The sequence below is a fragment of the Phyllostomus discolor genome, chromosome 9 (genome assembly GCF_004126475.2).
Source record: "Phyllostomus discolor isolate MPI-MPIP mPhyDis1 chromosome 9, mPhyDis1.pri.v3, whole genome shotgun sequence".
NCBI lineage: Eukaryota > Metazoa > Chordata > Mammalia > Chiroptera > Phyllostomidae > Phyllostomus > Phyllostomus discolor.
The window spans coordinates 86,820,564-86,835,281 of NC_040911.2; positions in this window are offsets into that span (position 1 = coordinate 86,820,564).

Consider the following 14,718-nt stretch of genomic DNA (forward strand, 5'->3'; position numbering starts at 1 on the left):
CAAGTGGGGAGACTAAGTATGGCCAGAGAGAGCTACCAGGACGCTGTGAGATGATGAGGCCGTGACTGAGCAGATGGAGAGAAGGGGCTACTCGGACTGATTATAAGTCAGTGGTCCAACCCGTGGGCCAGGGTGCTTCCAACTTCTTAAATAAAGCATTTACATTCTCTGTCTACAGGACACACTGAGCTCTTCAATCTTGCTAGGGGGGAGGGAAAGGATAAGTAGTCCGGTTATAACCACAACAGTGTCCCATGATGTCCTTCCTTGGTCTCCTTTCATACCTGAGGAAGAGTTTGAAGCAGCAGTTACTGCGATAGGCCCCAGGTGGCAGGAAAAGCCTACTGTATTAACAAGGAACAAAGAAAGCTATTTCTAGTGCAGCATGAAATAAATCATGACCCAGGGTCCATGGTTCCCCTCCTCCAAGATGGGTGTCCGACGATATAGCAGGTGTCTATTTATGAGATTTGGGGAGGATTCCAGACCTAAACAGCCTTTTGGTTGAGTTCCCTCACATTCTGGCAGGGAAGGTGTTTTTATTTCCATTCTATAGATGTACAGATGTGGCCACTGAACCTCAGAAGTTATGTGACTCGTTCAAGGGCACCTACTTTGGGGTGGGACTGGCAGTGAGGGGCTCTTGACCAAAGGTCTTTCCAGCAAGGCTTTGGCCCTAAATCTTGCCATGCCTGGCTCCTTCAGATGCCACCCCCACCCCATCAGTCCGTATCACATTATCCTATGTATTTTCTTGGTAGCACCTATTAGTGTCTGAAATTAATTTTATGTATCTAGTGTTTCCCTGCATTATTAGAATGTGACCTTCATGAAAACAGGGACAATATCTATCTTGTTCACCACTTTCCACTCAACACCTGGACTGGTGCCTGCCTGCCACATAGTAGATGCTCATTACTTGCTGAATGGCAGAAATAAGCTGGGGACGGAGGAAGGGAAGGAAACCAACATTAGGTGAAAGGTCAGGATGTTTCAGGTACTTCTAAACTACCCAGCTTAATCTCACAGCCTTTCAAAGTAGTTGTAGCAGGTCCCCGAATAACTTCGTTTTGTTCAACATTGTTTTATTATAACTATAGGAGCTTCTGTCTATATCAATTAGCCTGTAATAAAACTGGTTTCGTTATTTGTCACTTCACTTAAAGCCACACAACCTATTGAAGACATTCAGTGAGGACTTACTGCACCGTGTCTCCGTAGGGCGGATACGAAGACATGCTAAGTTAGGTTAAATTGGTGGTTTGTTAGTTTTGTGGCCATAGACCCCTTTAAGAACCTCCTTAGACACAAACCTTTTGCACACCATGTAGAGGTGTCCACAGACCTCCTAGAGCCCACTCAGGGATCCCGGGTCAAGGAACCCAGGATTGGAGAACTTGCCTGAGATCTCTGGCCTCAAGACTTTGCATCTTTCCAAGCTTGGACCTCTTGACTGGGGCATCTCTGCCATCCCAGGGTCTGCATTGCACATCGTCTGCAATGGCCACGTGGCTGCTGTCTCTTTTTAGCAATGACATCACCCCACCTGGTATTGTTTATGAAGCTGTCTCCCCACTTGGCTGGGGGGCCACTGCTTGGACATTCAGGGTTGGAATTCCTCTGTCATCCAGCCCCTGGTGCGGGCCTGGCCCAGCAGCGCTGCTCCGGAAATGCCTGAGAATCAAAGCGAGGCCTCTCCCATGTGTTGAGGATTTACTGTGTGCCAGGCCTGTCCCAGACACTTTATATGTGTTATCTCATTTACACCCCGACAGTAATCCTGGGTGGGAGAAGCTACTATCCCGGTGTCACTGAGAAGAAACAGACTCAGTTGGGCTTTGCCTTCTGCCCGCTTGCAATGATGGATGGCCTGTGCTCTCATCACGCATGAACCCTTGAAGCTGTGGGCTGATAAAGGGGAGACATACCCCTCCGCCCCCCAGGATCCTCAGAGACTTTCCACCAACAAGCTTCTAGTCCAGCTCTCATTTCACCCATGAGGTCACAAGCCCAGAAAGGGGAAGACTGGCTGATAGCCCCTCTTCTCTGCTTACTACTTATCCTTATCCACTTTGGGGCAGGGTGGGATCTGATTTTATTACCATTACACCACCCAGGTGGCGCAGTGCCTGGTCTAGGTCAGCACTGAGTAAATACTCTTAAATTTTATTTGTTGTGAAGACATTGAGAAAGGGATGATGATGAGTATGACAAACACTCTTGCACCCACCACCCGACTCATGAAATAAAACACTGCTGATTGAGCCGAAGGCTCTCCACAACCGCGCCTCCCAAGTAAAGACTCTCCTAAATTTGGTGTTTATTATTCCCATGCAATTTTTATTGACATATTCTGTACCATAAAGTTCAACCTTTTAAGTGTACAATTCGGTGGCTTTTATTCGCAAGATTGTGCAACCATTACCACTATCTAATTCCAGAACATTTTCATCACCCCAAAAGAAACCTCCTACCGTTTAGTAGCCACTCCCCCATTCCCCCCTCCCTCCAGCCCCTGGCAATCACTACTAATCTTTCTGTCTCTGTGAATGTTAGCGACATTTAACATAAATGGAATCTTATATGTAGCCTTTTGTGTCTGGATCCTGCCACTTACTGTAGCGTTTTCAGGGCACATCCATTTTGTAGCACGGATCAGTATTTCTTTCCTTTTTTGCCTGAGTCGTATTCCATTGTGTGGAGAGACCACATTTTGTCCATTCATCCACCCATCCATCCACCCACCCATAAGCTGGTGGACATTTGGGTTGCGTCCACGTTTTGCTATTATAAATAATACTGCTGTGAACATTCACGTACAGATTTTTGTATGGATGAATGTTTTCTGTTCTCTTGGGTATATATCTAGCAGTGGACTTGCTGGGTCATATGTCAACTTTGTTTAACTTTTTGAGGAACTGCCAGACTATTCCAAAGTGGCAGCACTATGTTGCATTCCCACCAGCAATTCATGCGAGTTCCAGTTTTTACATCCTCAGCAACACCTGCTATTGCCTGATGATGACAGTCCTAGTGTGGTATCTCATTATGATTTCAATTTGCATTTCCTAATGACTAATCATGAGCATCTTTCATGTGCTTATCAGCCATTTGTATATCTCCTTTGGGAAAATGTCTATTGAAGTCTTCTGCCCATTTACAAATTGGGTTATTTGTCTTTTTATTGTTGAGTTATAAGAATTCTTTATACATTCTCTCCCTGGCCAGGTAGCTCAGTTGGTTAGAGCATCATCCTGATACGTCAAGGTTGCGGGTTTGATCCCCAGTCAAGGCACATACAAGAACTGACCAATGAATGCATAAATAAGTGAACAACAAATCAATGTTTCCTTCTCTCCTTTTCCCTTCTTCACTCTCTCCAAATCCAGTCAATTAAAAAAAGAATTCTTTATATATTCTGGATGCCAGACCCTTAGCAGATGTTCAATGTGCAAATAGTTTCTCCCATTGTGTGGGGTGTCTTGCTGGGTTTTTTTACAGTGTCCTTTGAAGCACAGATTTTTAATGAAGTCCAGTTCACCTGCTTCCCTTTGGCTGCTTGTGCTTTGAGTGTCGTATCTAAGAAACCACTGCCTAATCCAAGATCATGAAGATTTACACCTGTGTCTTCTAAGAGTCTCATAGTTTTCACTCTTACATTTAGGTTTTTTATTAATTTTTAGTTAAGTTTTATATATGGGGTGAGGCAGGTCTAATACATTTTTAATCCTTTCACTGGGTGTGTGTTTTTAAACAACACATATTACTTTTCCTGTTTGGGGGGCTTGAAATGGTAATGCACTGTGCGTATTCTTGTGCGGCTTATTCAGCCTCGTGTTTGGGAGTCACCCATGCTGAGAAAAGTACCTAGTTCATTTTTTTTCACTGTGTTACAGGTTTCATTGCTCGAGAATACCACATTTCATTTACCTTGTCCCCTGCGAAGGTCCTTTGGGTTGTCTCTAGTACTTTACTGTCGCCGATGGTAAACAGCCTAACATGCGCCTCCCTGTGCGGTGTGTTGGACGTCACGAGCACATTCAGATCTGCTAGGAAATGCAAAATGTCTCTCCTGAGTGGTTTGCAAAGTTGCACTCCTTCTGGCAGTGTATTAGGGCTGCCCTTGTTCTGCATCCTCACGGAGACCCAGTGTTGTCAGGCTTTGTTTGCTTTTGCCAGTCTAGAGAGGGTGAAATGATATCCCACTGAGATTTTCCAGATTAATAAGCAAAGTTTATTTTCAGTAAGTATATGCATGGTTGGATGGATGGATGGATGGATGGATGGTGGATGTGTGAAGACGGAATGGATGCAGCTCATGGATGAGGAGATGATGCTTTACTTTGCCTGTGGCCAGAGGATGGCAAGGCCCCGGGCCTAACCTGTACAGGCTGTATGCAGGGAGGCCATGGAGCTAGGAGGTGCTGGGTGACACTGAGAACTCTCTGTGTGGGAGAAGGAGCTGTCACCCAGAAACTGGCGATGGGAGCCTTTCCCCAGGGAGAGGCTGTGGTCCTCCTGCCCTTCCATCTCCCCAGACTCTCACCGTGGAGGGAGGGGGCAGGAGAGAGAGGAGCCAGTGGGAATTGTGTCAGATGAGAACAGGGTTCCACAGTCTTAGGGTTGAGCCTTTTGGGGGAACCTTATCATGGCGTCTGCATTGGTCATATGTATTTCCCTCGTTTATTCTACTGAGTTTGGGGGTGAACATAATGCTAATAAGAAAAATAACAGTAATGCCCACGGACTGAACACTCATGTGCAAGGCATTGTGCTTTTTCTTTCCATACACACATATCATCTCATGTAAGTCCCTGTGGAGTAGGTGCTCTTATTAACCACGCTTTACAGATGAGGAACAGAGTCACTGAGGGGCTGCACTCGAGCAGTGTGACTCCGGGACGCTTAAGCACTGCACTGTATTGTTAGCTTGGTTCAGCCAAACCCAGGGGTGCAAAGAGTGGAGAGGCTTGTCCAGGTTTCGGTGGGTGAGAAACAAGAGTCACAATACCCACTGGGCCTGGCATGGAGGGGCCGCTGGGAGGAGATGGAGAGGCCCCTGGGAAAGACGGCTCCTGAGAGGCAAATGCGCCCATCCCGGTGGACACGGCCCGCACGCACGGGCACGTCTGGGCCCAGTTTTCTAGCTGCTGGGGAGGAGGAGTGGGACCGCTCTGCTCTCGGGTCTGAAGAAAGACCTTGTCTTGGGTGGAGAGGGGATGCAAATCAGCAAACCTACCAATAATTGTAATAAATTAAAAAATCGAAATACCTATGGGGAAGAGAGAACATTTATAGAAGGGACCTAATGTAGCTAGTACTGTGTAGTCAAGGGAGACCTCTTTGACGAGGTGACATTGGAACTGAGACTTGAAGGACAAGAAGGAGGAGGCAGCCATGCCCTCTTTTGGGGAAGGAGTATTTGGGGTGGAGGGAACGGCAGAGGCCAAGTCCCTGAGGCAGCAAGGGGTTTGGTGTAGTTTACAATAAACTCTCGGAAGGCGGGTGTGTCAGGAGTGGAACGAGTGAGAGGGTGGAGCGGCCCGAGATGAAACGGGAGGGGGCAGGACCTCTAGGCCGGGGTCAGCAGGTTCCAGGGAGACTCTGTTCTTGCCTGTCCCTAAGAATTGGCGGTGGGCATACTTGGGAGTGACTGAATCCTGATACCAGGTCTGAGAAAGAGGGTAGAAATGGAGGGGAGAGTTCTTGGCATAAGATGACAACCCGAACTGCGGGCTGACCAAATAGCCTTCAGTAGGTAAAGGGTTAAACACACGGTCGTGCAGCCGTGAAGTGGAGTTCTCACAACGAAAAGGAACAAACCGCAGATATGAGCAACAACTTGCATTTCTCCAGGGAGTTATGCTGAGTGGAAAAAGCCAATTTCAGAAGATTACACACCGTACGATCTCATTTACATAACATTTTTGAATTGGCAATTTTAAAAACGGAGGGCAGATGAAAGGTGGCCGGGGTGAAGGATGGGATCCTGTTGGAGCTGCTCAGTTGCCTCGACTGTGGTGGTGCATCCACGAATCTACACAGGTGATGACATTGTGGAACACACACACACACACACACACCCCAGTGTATGTATATACTGACTCCACATAACAACCCAATGAAATAAGATCATGCCTGTTTTATGATGGAAACCAAGGCTTTAAGAGAACAGACCTGCCCAAGGTCACATCACACGTACGGAACAGAGCTAGGCAGTCTGACTCTGGAGCCAGCGCTATCAGACCCTCTTCTGCCATCTCTCCCCCCAACCACCTATTTTTGGCGTCCTCCGTCCTCTGAACACTGGCCCTCCCAGGCCCCCTCCCCCCACCTTCCCCTCACCCCAGCTTCCAGGGCCTGCCCAGGTCCATGGCCCCCACCCCTTTCATTCATATTCTGAGCTTAGTTTGGAGCCTGGGGTTGGGCCAGACTATCTGGGTGGTGACCCCCTAGGGGGACGCTTCATACTCGAGGATGTCCTGCAGCCCTTCCTCATCCTCGCAGCTGCCTGGCAAGAGGAGTCGTGGAGGGGCTCCCCACCCAGTCCCCTGACCTACCTGCTGTGGCCAGAATGTGTGTAGCCCGTGCAGCACAGAGGACAGAGCCAGCCGGCAGCATGCCCATACCTGGCAGGGAGGCCGGCACGCCAGAGGGTGGGGGCAGCCCTGGGCCTCTCGGGGTGGGGGGTTCTGGAAGCTGATATGAGCAGCAGCAACTGCTGGCATTATCTGGGCTCTAAGAATAGCTTGGACTGGAGAGTTGGGGGCTGGGGCCAGGGAAGAGGGCAGGAGCCTGTTTCCACCACCCCCTCCACCCCTGCTGGTTGGCCTAGAAACTAGGAAGCCTCCCTCTGGCTCACCATTTGCCCTGGAATGGTTTTATGGACACACCTGGTCAGCCACTGGGCTAGAGGAAAGAAGGTATCCCGGGACTCAGACCCATGGCTGAGGGCAATGAGCCCACATGCTGAGGGCCGGCTCTAACCAGGCGCGCACGCCCCACGGACAGGGAGTAGGACCTTGTTTTTCAAGCATCATGTTGGAGATGACCCTTATTTATTTAGCAAACCCTTAAGAAAGGGGTAATACATATACACAATTCAAAACTCAAAGATAAACAAGGGTATGCAAGGAAAAAACAAGTCTCCCATTTTCCCGTAGTCCCTAGCCACCTGCTCCCCTCTGCAGAGGCAACCACTCTTGGCAGCTTCTTGCTACTGCCACTCAAAGGTGGTCCCTCCGCAGGTGAGCACACGAACACACGACTCCTCTCTCTGCACTTTTATATATCCCGTACATGCTTCTCCTCGCCTTTTCACCTAGTGATACATCATGGGAATAGCAACGGCAATTTGCTGAGTCTCCATTATGTGCCAGGCACTGCAAATGTTAATTTAACTCATATCACGCTCATCAGAATCCTGTGTGGCAGGTGCTGTTTACAGATCTCCATTGTGAAGAGATTAAGTAAATTTCCAAGATTTCACAGCTGGTGATTGACAGAGCCAGGATTCGGTCTCGGGCAGTCTGACTTTAGATGAAGTGTTCTCGGTCCCTGCTCTATACTGCCGCTCACGCGTGAGTCATATCGCTAACACGGCACCCCTTTACTCTTCCTGAAGGTCAAGGTAAGAAATGCATATTGAGTACTTGCCATGGCCAAGCTCAGGCTGGGATCCAGCAGAGAATAGGAGAGACTAGGTCTCTGCCTTCGTGGAAATGGCATCCCAGCGCCCAGGAGTGTCTGTCAACCAAGGCAGAGGAGGGAACCCACACATCACAGACTCGCATTCCCATCTACAGGCCTGCTGTTCGCACACGCCCTGCTCCTTTATCCACCGCTCCTTCACTCACACCGCCTCTGAGCTGGAAGGCCTGAGGTCCCAGAGCTACAGGTGGGGACACGGAGGTCCAGACAGGCCCTTGTGAGCCTCATCCCCTGCCCCCCGGATCCATTTCAGCAGGGCTGGTGGGGGCAGTCTCTAATCCAGGGCCCAACCATTGTTTGAAGTCAGGAACAATTGGAGGGCAAGGGAGCTATAGATAGATCCGCAGCTGCTGTCACCTGTTCCAGCTTGGGCACTGGGCCTGGGCATTGTCTACGTGGGGGCGCAGAACCAGTGAGGGCCCACTTGGGGGTGGGAGGTCGGCTCTGCTCTGCTCTAGGGAGACCAAGCTAGAGGCCAAGTCAGAGAAATACAGAGTCTCACAGGGCAGAGAGGGACAGGATGACAGAGAAAGACCAACACCCTTGAAAGAGAAAAGATAATTCTCACCAAACAGCCAAAACGCTGAGATTGGTGGGGGGTGAGGGCAGAGACACAGAGCTATGGAGAAAGTGAGGGCCTAAGACTAAGGCTGAACTCAAGGATGTGCAGCAAAGGGAGACCCAGACCAGCTCAGTCCGCCAAAGATCTTTCCACCAGCCTTGTCCCTTCCGTCTCTGGGAGGACTACGTTTACGTACTTCTCTCTGCAGCAGCCACGTCCCAGAAGAATCTGGGACGTCCTAGGGGGTGGAGTGCTCTGGAAGGCCCTGGGGTCTTTGAAAGGGGGAGGTTATGCTGCTGGGTCTAGTCATGGCTTTAATGCACTGTGACCTCTGGTGAGGAACTGCCCCCCACTCTGTGCCTCGGTTCTCCCAGCTATTCACTGAGAGAGTTGGTTTGCATGATCACTGAGGGGTCCTTTCATTCTCTGATGCTTGCCAGGACATTTCCCCTCATGTGTCTGACCTCCCTCCCACTTGCTGCAGCTGAGGCCACAGTCTCCTCCTTTATTTGCCCTTCGTGAGGATGGGGGACAGCTGGTCCCCATTCCCTCCCCCTAGTAACCTTTCAGCCATAAATCCACGCTGAGGCGAGGCTCCTCTGGATAAACAGTCCCGATGCCTTTTGGCTGCCCTCATCCTATTTTCTGCTCGAAGCATCAGAGCTGGGGCCCACTCGGGCCCTCTGCAGCTGCCCAGGGCCCCAGGAGGGGGACGAGCCTTGGACGAGCAAGGGCCCCACCACCCCCAGGGTGCCAGGGGAGAGGGCCCCCGCTTTGGGCCTCACCACCTCGCGGGCGGACAATTATGGCAGCCGCCCCCTGAGTCGGCCTTCCTGCCACCGGTCTCGCCCCTTCGGCCCGTCCTCCACACCAGCTGCTGCGGGGATCTTGTGAATGCATAAATCTGACCGCACTGTCAGATGCCCTCGCTCAGAGCTCTTTGATGAAAAAAATAAAATAAAAATGCCTTTGATGGCTCCCCAGCTCCTGCAGGATAAAGCACCACATCCTAATCTGGCTTTTGAAGCCCTTCACAGTGCAGTCCCAACTGCTCCGTCCAGCCTTACCTCCCTTTATGCCACCTGTGGCCCAACCCCAACCCGGGCGGCTGCTCTGGCCGGGGAGTTTGGGTTCATGCTCTCTCTGCCCCCCTCTCTGTCTACCTTCAGTGCCTCCCTCTGGCCAGGCGCCGCCTCTCCCACCTGGATGGCCACGGCCTCCCCATCTCTTGTCCCTTCCAGTCCATTCTGTATATGGCAGCCAGAACGATCATTATTAAACTTCAGACCGCTTACTCTCTTGCCATCACAACTTCCTGTCGCAAGGGTGACAAAGCTCAGAGCCCCTGCCCAGTCCCGCAAGATTCAGTGATCCAGCCCCTGCCTACCTGTCTCTTCACACTGTGTAATGCCCTCCCCTTGCCCCCACGCCAGTGGCACTAGCATTATGACACAGCCTCAAGCATACCACCAAGTATTTCTGCCTCAAGGCTTTTTCTTTACTGTTCCTTCTGCTTGGAATGTTCTTTCTTTGGCTCTTAGCCTGACTGTCTCCTTCTCATCCTGCAGGTCTCACCTTGAAACTCACCTCCTTAAAGAGGCCCTCCCTGACCAACTTGAACAGAGTTCGCCCACATCACCCCCACAGCGTTACTCTGCCGTTCTCTCCTAGCACGCGCCATGCTCTGCCACCACCCGAGAAACCACATTTGCTCTTTATTTACTGCCGCTCTGTGAGGGGAGGGACCTTCTTATCATGCCCCTGTCCTTGCCAGTCTGAGTGTCAAACTTGCTTTTATCCTTTAAACTCTTCCATTCTAACATCTTCCTTGAGTGCCTTTCCTATTCTGGACGACGAGTGTCGTGTTCCCATCCTGGACACAGATTAGAAGCTGTCAGGGGCAAAGTGAATTGAATGCTTGTGTCCCTCCTAGCTGGAGTACCACTTTAGCGGAGTCCTTCAATGTCTTTTCCAAAGAAGGACTTCCAGGCACTGGGGTGCGTTGGTGGCAGATATATTTTGGGCTGGGGTTAGTTTCCAAATCACATCTTCTCTGCCTACCTGCCTGGCATCTCAGGCTAGAAGAGGGGAGGCCAGAGGGGCTAGGCTCCTTTTGGGCTTTGCCCCATCCACTCATTGCTCATGGAAATCTCCTCCAAACAGCCCTGGCTCAGCAGCTGCCTCCAGGTCCGGCTGATACTAAGCTGTAGGCTCAGAACTCTTGGCGACTGCTTGCTGATCTGAAGCCTTTGGTGGAGAGGAGCTGGGGACACCAAGACCCTGATGTCTAGCTTGGCTCTGTCCCCCTTCATCCTAAGACTTCCTGTCTCTGTCTTTGGCTACTTTATCCTTCACCCTGGATCCCGCCCCTTCCCTCCAACTCCGTTCCTAGCAAGGCCCACATTTCCCTGGCTGTGCCGTGGGGAGGGGATGTGGGGGTGGGCAGATGACATTTCAGTCTTTGAGGGCAGTGATAGGCCCATCCAGAGCCCCTGAGGCCCAGCCCTCCCTGACAGCCCTTCCCCACACTGTCAGGATCTTAAGTGCCTAAGAGACTGTGGTTCTTTGAATGGTTTCTGGAGAGAACATTTCCAGCCCAGCAGGGTGGGAGCACTGTAGGCCAGGCTGCAGGTAACTCAGCTGCCCTCGTGCTGGTCCTGACAAGCTGCTTTCTGTTCCTGGCTTTCCTGTGCTGAGGGAGTGGGGTCGGCCCCTTGGGTGTGGGATCGGCAGTCTGGCCTGGGCCTCCCGCTCTCCCCATCAGGGCCTTGGTGTCCTCAGCTAAGCTGAGGGCCTGGATGAGACAATTTCCCTCCCAGCACTGATGCTTCTGATTCTGGATGCTTTGGAAGCCTTCAAAAAAAGAAAATGGAGGGAGTAATGTAAAAGATACAGGGAAGTACAGAGAATAATTAACACAGCATTGTACACATGTCATATTTGCTTCATCCTTTGCACCAGGATTCTAGCCTTACAGAGTTCTAATGGTCCCAGATTCCAACACCTCAGGATTCTAATGACTCAGGATTCCAATACCTCAGAATTCTAAACATAGGCACACACATGTGTTGGCTCTATACTGATGATGATTGGAAGAGAAGGCAAGAAGCAAGGCTTTGGGCTGTCTGCAGTTGCTGCCCAGTGGATGGGTTAATTGGGATGGGAGGGTGGTTATCAAGAAACAAAGCTTCCAAAGGTGCTAAAATCCTAAACTCCTAGAATTCTAGCGTCCTAAAGTTGGAGCAGATCTCAGGGGTTGCCCAGTCCACGGCCTCAGGCCCTGTGCAACCTCGGCTTAGCTCTTCCTCGCTGTAGGCAGGCTCCCTTTCTCCCAAGGCCACCTCTTCAATCGCCGACTGGCTCCAAGTGTGAAAAAGTTATTTTTTGTGTGTATGTCCAAACTCTGCTTCCTTGTAACTGCCCATTGGTCTGCTCTTGAGGTCACACCAGTCACATAGGCTCTTTAAGTATCTAAAGTCAGGACCTTAAGTCCTTATGATTGTAGCATTTGTTGCATCTCTCGGGTGCATCTTGGGCTTCCTCGTTGCTTTGTCATGTTCGTCTGTAAGCTCATCTCAGCAGAAAGGTGCACCCTGGGTGGTAAACGCAAATTTAAGGGCAGCTCTAGACCCATTTCTTTTGGTTGGTTTCTCAGCTCCAGGTTTTTACACTGAGCAGGTAATTCTAGAATTCAGACCAACATTATTCATGGCATCAGCTAAGCTGTTTAGAAGTTCTGAGTCTCCGGGCTAATTGTTTGCTTGGGCCCTAGGCACGAAGCCCTGCTTTCTGAGCACGTTCGAACAGTGAGCACAGTTTCCCCTGCCCCGAGGACTTCCTGTAAATAGCTCAAGCCCACATCCTTAGCCTCTGACCCCGTAAGGATGTTAAAACCCTAAAATATAAATGATCTATCAATTTTGGTTCATTTTCTTTTCTTTTTTTTTTTTTAGATTTCATTTATTTTTAGAGAGAGGGGAAGGGAGGAAGAAAGAAAGGTAGAGCAACATCAGTGTGTAGTTGCCTTTCATGTGCCCCCTACTGGGGACCTGGCCCACAACCCAGGCATGTGCCCTAACTGGGAATCGAACCGGCGACCCTTTTGTTCACAGTCCAGCACTCAATCCACTGAGCCACACCCATCGGGGCAGTTCATTTTCTTACTCAACAGGTATTTATTAATCAACAAAACAAAGAAACAAGCCAAATATAGCCAAAGACACTGAAACAGAGAACAGGCTGACAGTGTCCAGAGGGGAGAGGGGAGGGAATTTCAGGGGAAAAGGGGAAGGGTTTATAGAAACAAGTATAAAGGACACAGGGACAAAAACTAGGGGGGTGGAAATGGGAGGGAGGTGGGGAGGGCTGGGTGGGTGGGTTGGGATGGGAGTAAAAGATAGAAAATTGTACTTGAACAATAATTAAAATAAAATTATTTAAAAAACAAAAATAGGTATTTATTGACTTTCTACTATGTGCAGGTGTTTGCAAGGTGCTGGGCATCTAGACCAAGCTCTTGTATTTTAGTGCCAGGAAGCAGGCAAGAAACAACCTCAGGTCTATAAAGAGAATTAAAACAGAATGATGTTCTCACAAATATAGCACGGAGAGAAAGAAGAAAGGAATATGTAGCGTAGGATTCCATTCATAGAGAGGAGGAAGACTAGTCTGTGACACCGGAAGTCGGGACAGCAGGTGAGGGAGTGCTGGCGGAAGAGGATGTGAGTGGGATGCTGGCGATCTTGTCTCAAACGGGGTGTGTTTGTTTTCCTTGTGAAAGTTCATCAGGCTGTACGGAATAGTCACCACAGCCCTGATTGTCATGTTATGGCAGAATGACTGAGAACAATCTATACGTCCACCCAAAGGAGACCGGTGTCATTCCACAACATGGGAAAATATCTGTAGGATGAATTCCTACAAGAGTCTGGGCATTTGCAATTTGGATAGATATTGCCAAATATGGCGTGCATTTATAACACAGTCTTTACGGAATATACCCACAGTAAAGTTCATCCTAAGCATACAGCTCAGTCACTTGTACCGAAAGAGCACACCTGGGTAACCATCACTCGGCTCAGTACACCCAGCGTTTTCTACATTCCAGAGGCTGCCCCCATGCCCCCTGCGGTCATTACCCTTCCTCCAAGGACCACCCTTCCATTTCCATCATCACACATTAGTTTTGCTGGTTTTAAACTATGTGTGTTTGAGAATATATCTTTGAAGTTATTTCTATGTATTTTATGGCATACAGACATGTCTGTGTGTTTGGAAGGGTAGCCCGTTGGCATAGAGGATTTCTCTGTGTGAGCTTGGCCTGACACCCACGTGGACCCCCGGCTCTGGACCCCTGTCATTCTAGATGTGCAGTGTCTGAGGCTCCTGGATCCTCTGGTTCTCCGACTCTACAATTCTGTGGTGTCACCAGGGCCTGAATGGGATGATGGACAGGAGGGCCTGGCAGTGCCCGACACATTCCGAAGCCTGTATCAGGCTGACTGAGTGCCAGCACCCTCACCCCCTGTTGCAAGTGGGGTGCGGGACAGGGCTAAGAGCGGGAACTTGGCTTCCTGTGAATCTTGCGTGTCACAGTATGGAAGGGCTTCTAACTGGTCTAAATTTCCTCGATTTGCTTCCTCTTCAGCCAAAGCATTCCTTTATGTCTATGGTCTCAGGTCTGGTTTTCTTTATGTGTTAATTTCCCCAGGGAACTCCGGAGAGATGGGGACAGAGGCTGGGGGAGAGACGGCATCCAGGTGCTTGCAGAAGGATGTCTCTCTCTTCCCCTTTGACCTGGTTTCTGACACTGCTTATCTATGGAATTTGGCCAGTGTTTTCCTCACTCTGGGCCTCAGTTTCCCTGAATGTGTAAAGAGAGTTGGACTGAAGGATGCCAGAGGGCATTTTATAGTTCCCCCTTTCTGAGTCTCCTTGCCCTCCATTCTGGGGTTGCAGGTCTTCTTCTGCGTCGATCATATTCCCCGTGACTCAGTTTCTCTCCCCAAGTGCCTCAGTTTTCCCCAGTCTCTCCCTGCTTGGTCCCCGCCACGGTGTCAGCCTGTGAATCCCTGGCTGCCTGTCTCTCAGTGGAGTGTCTCTCTTCAGCCTTTGTGCTCCCCTGACAATGGGAGGTAAAAATAGCCCAGGGGCTGTGCTGGTGGAGATAAAAGGGAATTTGACTTTTGTGTCCTGCAGCCAGGCTGGGGGGGCTGTGACACGTGGAGATTGCTGACATAGCTCTCCTCCTCGCTGACCTTGACGGCGGCAATAAAAGGGGTAGCCCGGCTCCCAGCCCTCACCGTGGTGCTGAGGTGGGTGATCAGGGCCAGGGCTGGAGCTAGAGGGCAGACAGGTGGGCCAGTGGGTGAGGGTGAGAGTCGGTCCGCGTCTCTCTGTGTCTGTGGGAGAGGATGCTCTGGGGTTTGCGAGTGAGTGTTTGTGTG